This window comes from Schistocerca serialis, chromosome 5, assembly GCF_023864345.2.
Source record: "Schistocerca serialis cubense isolate TAMUIC-IGC-003099 chromosome 5, iqSchSeri2.2, whole genome shotgun sequence".
NCBI lineage: Eukaryota > Metazoa > Arthropoda > Insecta > Orthoptera > Acrididae > Schistocerca > Schistocerca serialis.
In genome coordinates this window covers 63,741,301-63,754,309 of record NC_064642.1, presented here as the reverse complement: position 1 = coordinate 63,754,309, position 13,009 = coordinate 63,741,301, and positions in this window count along the sequence as shown.

Sequence of the window (13,009 nt, the reverse complement as noted above, 5' to 3'; positions counted from 1 at the left end):
ATGACTCTGTAATTTACCGTCTAGTAAAATCATCAGACGATCAATTCCAATTACAAAATGATCTAGAGAGAATTTCTGTATGGTGCGAAAAGTGGCAATTGGCACTTAACAGACAAAAGTGCGAGGTCATCAACATGGGGAAATCCGATTAATTTTGGGTATACGATAACTCGCACAAATCTAAGGCCTGTCAATTCGGCTAAATACCTATGAATTACAATTACGAGCAACTTAAATTAGAAAGACCACACAGATAATATTGTGGGGGAGGCGAGACAAAGTCTATGCTTTGTTGGCAGAACACATAGAAGATGCGACAAACCCACTAAAGAGACAACCAACATTACACTTGTCCATCCTCTGCTGGAATATTGCTGCGCGCCGCGCGGGATTAGCCGAGCGGTCAGGGGCGCTGCAGTCATGGACTGTGCGGCTGGTCCCGGCGGAGGTTGGAGTCCTCCCTCGGGCATGGGTGCCTGTGTTTGTCTTTAGGATAATTTAGGTTAAGTAGTGTGTAAGTATAGGGAGTGATGACCTTAGCAGTTAAGTCCCATAAGATTTTACACACATTTGAACATTTCTGAACAATATTGCTGCGCAGTGTGGGATCCTTACCAGGTAGGACTGACGGAGGACATCGAAAAAGTGCAAAGAAGGGCAGCTCGTTTAGTATTATCGCGCAATAGAGGTGAGAGAGTCACTGATATGATACGCGAGCTGGGGTGGCATTCACTGAAACAAATACGGTTTTCTTTGCGGCGAGATCTATTTACGAAATTTCAATCACCACCTTTCTCTTCCGAATGCGAAAATACTTTGTTGACACCCACCCACGTAGGGAGAAATGATCATTATAATAAAATAAGAGAAATCAGAGCTCGAACGGAAAGATTTAGGTGTTCCTTTTTCTCACGCGCCATTCAAGAGTGGAATGGTAGAGAATCAGTATGAAAATGGTTCGATGAACCCTCTGTCAGGCACTTAAGTGTGAATTTCAGAGTAACCATGATGTAGAAACACACCCATCGCCATGTTCAAGTTAACCTCAGACATACAACTCAGACTACACTAACTTCTTATACCACAGTGTAATAAACATTCATGTTCAGAAAAAGAAACAGAACACCTTGAACGAGTAGAGATAGGATGTTCATATTCACAGAACATGTACCAAACAGAAATGATAAGCGTTTCAGTCACCTCGGTTCACCATGTGTCTTGTTGTCTGGTAGGCACAGGGTCCGCCATGAGCCCTGATTACTTGCTCCTTGGCATCGACGCGTATAAGGCGCGAATGACGTCCCGTGACATAGCTATCCATGCTGCACTCACCTGGTTCCAAAGTTCATCTGTGGTCGTTCACATTGGATCACAGCGCTGCGCCCGTCGTTTAACCGTTGTTGTTGTTGTGATCTTCAGTTCTGAGACTGGTTTGATGCAGCTCTCCATGCTACTCTATCCTGTGCAAGCTTCTTCATCTGCCAGTACTTACTGCAACCTACATCCTTCTGAATCTGCTTAGTGTATTCATCTCTTGGTCTCCCTCTACGATTTTTACCCTCCACGCTGCCCTCAAATGCTAAATTTGTGATCCCTTGATGCCTCAGAACATGTCCTACCAACCGGTCCCTTCTTCTTGCCAAGTTGTGCCACAAATTTCTCTTCTCCCCAATTCTATTCAATACCTCCTCATTAGTTATGTGATCTACCCATCTAATCTTCAGCATTCTTCTGTAGCACCACATTTCGAAAGCTTCTATTCTCTTCTTGTCCAAACTTGTTGTCGTCCATGTTTGTCTTCCATACATGGCTACACTCCATACAAATACTTTCAGAAATGACTTCCTGACACTTAAATCTATACTCGATGTTAACAAATTTCCCTTCTTCAGAAACGCTTTCCTTGCCATTGCCAGTCTACATTTTATATCCTCTCTACTTCGACCATCATGAGTTATTTTGCTCCCTAAATAGCAAAACTCCTTTACTACTTTCAGTGTCTCACTTCCTAATCTAATTCCCTCAGCATCACCCGACTTAAATCGAGTACGTTCCATTGTCCTCGTTTTGCTTTTGTTGATGATCATCTTATATCCTCCTTTCAAGACACTGTCCATTCCGTTCAACTGCTCTTCCAAGTCCTTTGCTGTCTCTGACAATTACAATGTCATCGGCGAAACTCAAAGTTTTTATTTCTTCTCCGTGGATTTTAATACCTACTCCGAATTTTTCTTTTGTTTCCTTTACTGCTTGCTCAATATATAGATTGAATAACATCGTGGAGAGGCTACAACCCTGTCTCACTCCCTTCCCAACCACTGCTTCCCTTTCATGTCCTTCGACTCTTATGACTGCCATCTGGTTTCTGTACAAATTGTAAATAACCTTTCGCTCCCTGTATTTTACCCCTGCCACCTTTAGAATTTGAAAGAGAGTATTCGAGTCAACATTGTCAAAAGCTTTCTCTAAGTCCACAAATGCTAGAAACGTAGGTTTGCCTTTCCTTAATCTTTCTTCTAAGATAAGTCGTAAGGTCAGTATTGCCTCACGTGTTCCAACATTTCTACGGAATCCAAACTGATCTTCCCCAAGGTCGGCTTCTACTAGTTTTTCCATTCGTCTGTAAAGAATTCGAGTTAGTATTTTGCAGCTGTCGCTTATTAAACTGATAGTTCGGTAATTTTCACATCTGTCAACACCTGCTTTCTTTGGGACTGGAATTATTATATTCTTCTTGAAGTCTGAGGGTATTTCGCCTGTCTCACACATCTTGCTCACCAGATGGTAGAGTTTTGTCAGGACTGGCTCTCCCAAGGCCGTCAGTAGTTCTAATGGAATGTTGTCTACTCCCGGGGCCTTGTTTCGACTCAGGTCTTTCAGTGCTCTGTCAAACTCTTCACGCAGTATTGTATCTCCTATTTCATCTTCATCTACTTTCTCTTCCGTTTCCAGAATATTGTCTTCAAGTACATCGCCCCTGTATAGACCCTCTATATACTCCTTCCACCTTTCTGCTTTCCCTTCTTTGCTTAGAACTGTGTTTCCATCTGAGCTCTTGATATTCATACAAGTGGTTCTCTTTTCTCCAAAGGTCTCTTTAATTTTCCTGTAGGCAGTATCTATCTTACCCCTAGTGAGATAAGCCTCTACATCCTTACATTTGTCCTCCATCCATCCCTGCTTAGCCATTTTGCACTTCCTGTCGATCTCATTTTTCAGACGTTTGTATTACTTTTTGCCTGTTTCATTTACTGCATTTTTGTATTTTCTCCTTTCATCAATTAAATTCAATAGCTCTTCTGTTACCCAAGGATTTCTATTAGCCCTCGTCTTTTTACCTACTTGATCCTCTGCTGCCTTCACTACTTCATCCCTCAGAGTTACCCATTCTTCTTCTACTGTATTTCTTTCCCCCATTTGTGACAATTGTTCGCTTATGCTCTCCCTGAAACTCTGTACAACCTCTGGTTTAATCAGTTTGTCCAGGTCCCATCTCCTTAAATTCCCACCTTTTTGCAGTTTCTTAAGTTTTAATCTACAGGTCATAACCAATAGATTGTGGTCAGAGTCCACATCTGCCCACACATTTACTATTGGAAACAAGTCTGGTGATCTGTCGGGGCTGGGCAGGAAGTTGCCATCGTATGACACCGGTAGGTGCTGTTGCGCCGCGATATCGACGTTGACCTGGAACCTGCGGGCCGACATGGTTCAAATGCTAATCATTTCTGCATAACATACTAATATACTTGTCCTGTGAATATGAACGTCCTATCTCTAGTCGTTCAAGGTTTCTGGTTTTTTTTCTGAATATGAGTGCAATTTCCGTAAAGAGCTACTCCTCATCATATGCGCAAGACATCATTCGAATCCCGGAATGGACTTCTTTTCACATGCATGTACAGTAAATTTAAGTAACATATTGCAAAACATGGTGGAAATTTCTTAATGGTACTACGAGATACACAGAAGGATGTGTGTAAAGGAAGAGTGACGAATCTTTCGATATTCCAGTACACGATTTCAGCTGTCTACCTGCTGACTAACAACCCCGTAATCCATTTCGCAAAATGTTTCATGAATTTCAGTATTCGCTGTTCTTACAGAGCAACGACTCAAATACTATTAAGGCCTGACTTTATGCTTCAGGCAAAGTAGGAAAATGTTAACGTATGTCTCTGATGATTAAGAATTCTTTGCGCATGAAGATGTTCGACGTTAACGGAACAAAAACGTAAGCGCTGTAAGAAATTAACAAAGACATCACATGAGACAGACAACAAATAGCAAAATAAATAGTCTATGTGTGATACAGAGCATTTACAAAAAGAAGCAAACATAACAAAATAGCAAATTTAAAGGAGAAAACCAACAGGATGGTGCAGTCAGGTATCAAATGTTCAAATGTGTCTGAATACCTAAGGGACCAAGCTGCTGAGGTCATCGATCCCTAGATTTACACACAACTTAAACTAACTTGTGCTAAGGACAACTCACACGGCCCATCCCTTAGGAAGGACTCGAACCTCCGGCGGAAAAGGCCGCGCAATCCGTGACATGGCGCCTCAAACCGCGCGGCCACTCCACGCGACAGTCAGGTATCATCACAGTAATAATAATAATAATAGAAATAGAAATCATAAAAATATTTTGTTATTAGTTTATCATATATTATCTTGTGTTTTATTTTACTATTTTCTTTCATTGTTATTAACAGATGACCCTGTGGATAACATCGGAAGTTCACTGAGGCTTTTTGCGGATGATGCTGTAGTATATCGAGACGTTGTGACAATGGAAAATTGTACTGAAATTCAGGATGATCTGTAACGAACTGACACATGGTGCAGGGAATGGCAATTGAATCTCAATGTAGACAAGTGTATTGTGCTGCAAATGCATAGAAAGGATGATCCTTTATCATTTAGCTACAATATAGCAAGTCAGCAACTGGAAGCAGTTAGTTCCATAAATTATCTGGGAGTAGGCATCAGGAGTGATTTGAAATGGCGTGACAGTATAAAATTAATCGTCGGTAAAGCAGATGCCAGACTGAGATTCATTGGAAGAATCCTAAGGAAATGCAGTCCGAAAACCAAAGAAGTAGGTTACAGTACACTTGTTCACCCACTGCTTGAATACTGCTCACCGGTGTGGAATCCGTACCAGATAGGGTTGATAGAAGAGATAGAGAAGATCCAATGGAGAGCAGCGCGTTTCGTTACAGGATCATTTAGCAATCGCGAAAGCGTTACGGAGATGATAGATAAACTCCAGAAGAAGACTCTGCAAGAGAGACGCTCAGTAGCTCGGTACGGGCTTTTGTTGAAGTTTCGAGAATATACCTTCACCGAGGAGTCAAGCAGTATATTGCTCCCTCCTACGTATATCTCGCGAAGAGACCATGAGGATAAAATCAGAGAGATTAGAGCCCACGCAGAGGCATACCGACAATCTTTCTCTCCACGAACAATACGAGACAGGAACAGAAGGGAGAACCGATAGAGGTACTCAAGTTACTCTCCGCCACACACCGTCAGGTGGCTTGCCGAGTATGGATGCAGATGTAGATGTAGAGCCCTCTAATAGCTTCTACGTCACAGCAGTTCCGATGCATCTGTTGATAACACCTCAGACATCTCGTTATTAGTTTTGATAAAAAAAAATACATAAATAAGCTGAGTAAAGAAACATGTCACACATAGAACAAAACTGCTAATTATAAATTAAGCAAGATAATCAAGACAGTTATTTGTACAAGGAACACTGGCAATTTTTGATTCTATCAGTTTACTGCAACGGCGAAACAGTGCATTCTATGTGATTCAGTGACGAATGTTTTATGAAGGTAGTTTTGATTTTAATGAGCGGTAATGCGTACATTCATAGTAAAAAGATGCTTCTTTCTTGGGAAAGTGTACTTTACAAATAAAAGTGTACTTTACAACTAAAAGGAGCGCTTAGCTGGGTTGTTGTCGTCGTGGTCGTGTTTTAGCACCGTGTAACCTTCATGTCCATTATAGTTCGTTTTATGGCACTGTCACATCATTGACTCCGTAGTGGCCTTCTTCTTCTTCTTCTTCTTCTTCTGATATTCCCGTATATTGCAATTTTCCAGGTACATATGTCTTGTGCATTTCTTTATCATCACAAACACGTGCTGCTGCTGCATTCTGGGCACATCAAAAACCAACCAAGCGCCTCAAACTGTAACTGTGCTTATAGCTATGATAAAAGTAAAGTCTCTGCCTAGAGAGTGAGGCTCCCGTTACTTTGTTACACATGGTGTATTTGCCTCCAGTAAATGTTTAATTGTCCCTACATCACTAATATGTCGAAAAGGGAAGCACCAAAACAATAACGTGAACATTTACGAGTTTCTTCATTCATGTAAAAGATAACATTTGTGCAGATAGTTGTTTACGCTTCTCACAGATGGCGTTATTTGTTACGTTCACAGAATACTGGCGGCTATTTTCAAATATCTCAAATTCTGCTATGAACTGAAATTTACAAATATACGAATAAAATATATGCTGTGTCTTCGTGTTGTAAAGGTGAGTGCATTTAAATGTGCGTTAGCATCTTTATTTAATTACGTCATTATAAATTGCATTTGTCCCTTATCCCACGTTTCGACTACGACTACTTTCGATCTTCGTATAGAAGATACTGCGTGTGAAAGCACGCAACATAAAGCATATAGAACAAGACATCGACAAATTTGTATTCAGGTGAGAGAGGCAATTTTGTCAAAAGTTTACTCTGCTTTCGTTTAGACCTTTGTGGCTTTTATGCCCAAATAGTTTCTCCTTGAAACCTTCAAGAAAATTCAGGTACTTAAGCAGTCTTTTGGATGATTTCGTAGATGTATGTTAGATGATAGCCTGTTTCACAGAAAGTTGTCGGTACAAATGTGGGCAGAGTCAATAGTTACGAGTGAAACAGCCTACCAAACAATGCAATTTAACAATAGAATTCTGATTTGGGTAACAATGTGGTGTTAGACAAGTACCTTCTCACGCAATGAGATTGTGAACTTGCTTACAGTTCGGAAAATCTTGGCTGCGATCAGCTGCAACTGTGTTGCGGACTCAAGGCAACTGAGGTTCAGCGACAGCTTTCGTGAAAGTGAACAGTGTGTATCCCGTAGGGAGGAAATGATGTCAGTTCGTGCAGGAATAGGGAGTGTATATGGACGACAGAGATGAAAAATCGGAGTAACAACTGTCTCGCGCGTTGTTCATCTTAGACACTGTGAGTGTCTGTAACAATTGAGAAGTCCAGGCTTAACGCGAAATAAAATATTTCGTAAGATGAACGTGCTGTCAGGAAACACCACATGCCCCATAACAAAATATGTTAAGCTATAACATTCTATTTTATAGATCACTGATTCCGAATACGAACAAGTGAAACACGTTTGGTGACAACAAAACAACCATACAGTTGCCAAAGAGGGATAAGATTTATTCTTGTCGGCATTATAAATATAATAAGGTAATATGGTTAGGTGATAACGCAGTAGTCCTTTTTTCCGGAGTTTGTAACTCTTGGACATTGTCCAATGTGTGCTTTTTAAGAGCTATTGAAAGGGTTAGTTCAGTTGTGCAGGAAAATGGCATCTGTGTGAAGTTAGTACAACCCAGTGCACTTCGCAATCCTAGGATTTTCTGAGCATATCGGAATGATATGAGGGGGTAGAGCGGTCGTGGGAAATAAGGGATGATTTTAATTAATTTCACTTTTTTGAGCCAGTGTAGAATGAAAACTATTCACCGTATGGGTACCTAAATTGTAGTTATGATGTTGAGACTGCGCGGTGCAGGATTTGCGTTGTTACTAGTGTTAGTGTCATGACGTGCCATTGGGCGCTAGTACTGCCTCTGGTGTGGTTGAACCACAAGCATCAGTGAGCATTACAGCTGCAAACAGTCATCTGGGTCAGGACAAGACGAGCAGGGTTTTACTCGTAAAGTTATTTTATCAACACAACTTCAATAGCGGTGCGCTCTTCGCGCGTATCGACGCATTGAAGGAATACGGAGAGGTGTTCTGACCAGAGAATATTTTAATTTTTATTCTTGCTTTTGTGACCATAATAAGAGTCCAGGCTCCATAAGCAAACAGCGAGCCGACATTAAGAAATAGTCCACCAGGACGTAGGGACAAGATAAGCGGCGGAGGCTGCCAAGTATGGCTTGTTGATCAAATAACTTAGTGTTTGACTTCCAGCCAGAGGAAGCAGTATGAATCAAACTTGCGCAATGGAAGACGCAAACACCAGGGCAACAATATAGCAAGAGAGAGTGTCAGTCACGTGCAGAAAAGACTCGTGTGGAACCAAATTAAGTTGTGTGCAGCTAGTGTCGTGTGGAACCGAAGGCATTCTTGTGCAATTCGATCACTTAGAAATGAAAGGGTCATGTGAAACAAATTAAATCGGGTGCACCCAAGTACATGAGAAACGAAATAAAAGGACAGGCAGCGGAATAGCTAGAGGCAGAGATTCAGATGCAGATTCAGAGCCAGTGCCGGCAGTTTGGAGATTCTGCAGCGAGACGCCAGCGGATGGAGTAGACCTATACCAGCTGATACAGCTGATAAAGACTTCAACTACGAGAAGACGGTGATAGGAACTGCAGGTCAAGTAGGATTTTTAGAGTTTCATTGAAATAGTGTTGTACAGAGGCTGTCAGTCTTTGTCTCAATTACAGTGCTAACCGAGAACAAGTGATTGCTTTGTACTTGTTTCTTATATGTACTGGCAATTAGCATTGAAGTAACGAGTCTGAATAAATAGACTGAATCTTACTAAGGGGTTTATGGTCCAACACCTCACACTAGTATATGTGAGAATTAACGTGATAGAAACTAACCAATCTTTTCTGCCTATTGCAATTCTGTGACCTATTTTCAGGGAACTTATTTGCCTCAAACCAAGGAGATTCTCTCCCTCTCATCTCTGATATAAAGGTTGACAGCAATTTATAACCAACCTATTGTCGTTAACGTCCTGATTGCGCTACGCAGTTCGCACTTACTTCGTTCTGGTACAGTTCAAAAAAATGGCTCTGAGCACTATGGGACTCAACTGCTGTGGTCATAAGTCCCCTAGAACTTAGAACTACTTAAACCTAACTAACCTAAGGACAGCACACAACACCCAGCCATCACGAGGCAGAGAAAATCCCTGACCCCGCCGGGAATCGAACCCGGGAACTCTGGTACAGTGTGGCTGTGCCGGGATGCGACAGAGATCCTTTTTCCGCACTGAGGTTGAGTATTTGATTCGGAAGTTCGAATTAACTGACGACTTGGGGATTGCTCTGGCGAGAGGCCGATTGCCAATTCCACCACTAATTGTTGAGGAAGTTATTGTTGCTATGGCTGAGAATACTGGACGCAATGAGCGATCTTCGTACAGTGCGTGAGCTATGTCATGAGAGCCGAAAATCGTTGATCCACCGTTCTAAAAATGCTGCGAACAATTGTTAAATGGTACCAATAGTACGATTTCAAGCTGTCGTGGATGCAGACGATCATTACAATGAGTGACGTTTGTAACTCGGAACGTAAACATGGTACGTAATTAACAAATGTTACCTTGTCATGTGAAAATTAACATGGGTTGCTTTCAATTGGCTATTCGTCAGCTGTCTTCGACATTTCCATGTAAATGTTTCCATTAAGTTTCATTGTTTTACGAGCACTTATTTTTCATGGAGGCCCTCCCAATGAGCGTAAGTTTTACTATAACCAATCCGTACCGCTGAAAACAAGTTGCCAAGCGTAATTATTTACTAAAAGCGACAGCGATGAGGCTGTAAAGGGGTCGAGCTTTGGTGCCTCAGTATGTCGTTGACAACAGCGCCTGGTCAATCAGTTTGTCTTAGTAAGAACAGGAAAGATTGGAGTTCAGTGCTTCATCGGATATGACACCGTTGAAGAAGCAGCGCTAGCTCCGTCATCCCGGAATTAACCTGAGACGACTAACAGAAGCTGCAGGAAACTTTTAACTGCTATTATCGGGCGGGGCGTGAGCTTTATTCCTTTCGAATGCAAGTCGAGTTCCTTAAACACTGCAACAGTGCCCTAGTGCCCAGATACGAAGCTGAGCCTTATATAAGGAAAAGTATTTCTAAAATTCTGTTTTGACCATTGAAAAATATGTCAGCAGTTGAGCGCTACCTGAAGGCACTCTGCCGAAATGGAGAATACTGATGAGATGACGGCTTTAGAGAATGTAAGCTGTAAATAATATCTTAATGCTTACAGAGCAACATTTAAGTAGCAGAATATTTTGTCCGAGGTCTTACACAAAAAACGAATCTCGTAATGAAGAAACATTGATTGTTCAATCTATATTTCTCTATACTCACAATGTAGCCATATGCATTCAAAAAATTTATGGAAAACATTTACAGAAAGGAATGATCGCAGTCGCTTGGTCAACGTGAGGGAAGAGCTCTAAAGGAGAGGAACGAACACAACAACACATCCTGTATTGGCGGAGGTCTTACCGAGGGCTTTAGAAGGAAGTAAAACACGCACAAAGTGAATAACGTGTTGTAGTTCTTGCAAACTGGAGCCAATCGATAACTGACAACGTGCCAAATTTCCGCAGAAGCTGGTTTTTTGTTTCCTTGTTTACAAATGTGCTGCAAGTAGATTCCGGTGGAACAACGATACGCAGTTTAAGCTATCACATATCGAGCTACTGGTAGCCATTGGTATGTCATCAAAATGGCTGCCTTTTGGACTGCGGATTGCCGCCAATAACTGATCTGACGGTACAATTTCACTCCGATTCTAGATAAAGGCGAAAAATGTTGACTTTAATGACCCCATGTAGACTTTATAGAATACAGGATTCCATTATATTATAATAAACCATAAGATATATTGTACTTATTGCTATAACTCAAACGTAATAATTTTTGTTACATAATTACAAGTATTCTTACTCAGAGTAGTAATTGCTTAGAAAAAATTACGGATGTACCTGTTTATTAGATCAAGTTTTCAAGTGTAAAATTGACCGTTCTTGGCAGATGTGCTAATCTGAGACCAGTGGAAACACGCAAAGTGATGGGAATGATTTTGCAACGTACGACTAAATAGTGTACTTCCTGAATTGTAAAGCATTGTCAGGAGATATTTCTTTATTGTTGTTTTTTAAATCCTTTGACATGATTTGTGGGCCTTTACGAGTATTTTTTTCTGTCTGTCTGCCTCTCTCTGTGTCTGTCTCTCTCTCTCTCTCTCTCTGTGTGTGTGTGTGTGTGTGTAAAGACGGTCCCGTTGCGGCGCCACTTAAACAGCGATTCACACAGGAAATTCCGTCCGTCCAGCTGCGCTAAGTGGCACGTCCATGTGTTTGCACAGTGGCGAAACTTATCGGCCAGTCCACTGATATACGTCTCCAGTGGAGACTATTTCTGTCGATATCTACAGATAAAATACAGTCTGATAAAAACAGGTAAATCGTTCTTTCGGAAATACAGTGCGCTTTCAACCGTATCAGTGCGTGATAATTACGTTTTCCAATTGTCGCCCTAGTGTCTCGTTCTCGTCAGAACTGTAAAGAAAACGGGGATGCTCTCCCAATGGTCATGCTATATGGATTCAATAAAGGCAAGCAACCTCCGAATGGCGTATACGTCGAAGGACTCATAAAATAATAAAAAGGTTTGTTACATGTAAACTACGACTCTAATAAGTTCTTTCATTCCCTCTGTTACCACCTACATTTTCATTTTCTTCAGTTCTGTGTACTCGTTCAACTACGTTATAGAATAGCCTCGTCCGTTACAGTGTGACTCTCAGTAGCTTACGAATGGAACAAAACGTGTGATAATATTAATATCTCGTTAAGTCCATTACTATATGTTTGCTCGTAGTCGACAATCAAACATGTGACATCCAAATGGAAGCACGGACACTCAGTTAAAAATCACACAGAATACGTTCAGTCATGTATCTGTTGTTAATACAGCTACAATAGTAGGACTTATATTGCCTCACATTCTTCCATAGGTGTTATAGGGATTATTGCCATAAAACATTTTCTGAGTGGTTCATACTAAGTAATGTGGAAGCCGGGCGAGTGATCATTTCTTACAGAACTTATGGCTTCAACAGCAGAAGCTTCCCTCTTACCTATTGTTTTCGTGAATGTCACAATTCTGATGGAAATGAAGAGAGAGCACTGAAGTAGGCTATATCAGGAAGATCATTTGAGCTCTTCAGTCAACAGAATTAGTTTGGATTTGGAACCGCTGTTTAAGTCAGGTGCAGGGTCACATAGAAAAGGGAAGGGTAAACTGGCTAGGCTAATACCAGAAAATATAGGTTCGGGGGGGGGGGGGGGGGTGTGGAGCCGCTGTCATTGGTGATAAAATATTTGTGGCTACAGCGTTCAATAAAGCATTTTTTTTTTTTTTTTTTTGGTATGGAGGGCAAAAAAATCCAGTCTAGGAGAGGTCAACACTGAAAGAAAGCTTAAGTTTGAGACAGAAACCAAACAACATAACAAAATTTTCAACAATCTGCAGCAGTCTTATTTGTACGAAATTTTAACTCAGTCAGCAGGGACTGCCAGCTGTCTTTATTTCATGAAAATATTCGAGGACTAAAAGGTAAAATTAATGAATTAACTATATGCATTTATAAATTAGTCATCGAACCCAGTTTCATCTGGCTCTCTGAACGTCTTGTGACCACTAGTACAGTCATGTTAAATGGTGCAGGATTTACGTTAGCATCTCACTTTTGTAGAACAGAAATCAAGACAGGAAGAGTTTCCTCATTCATCAGGAATTGGCACGTATTTAAGAACATAAACATCCATAAATTTTGCCTAGAGCAGAATATGGAAGCAAGTGCAACAGAATTAGAATATCATAATAAATGCTTCATAATAGTAAGTAGTAGTATCGATCACCCACAGGTATCTTTAATCTATTCACAAATCACCTTGAATCTGTACTAACCTATTTTACAATAA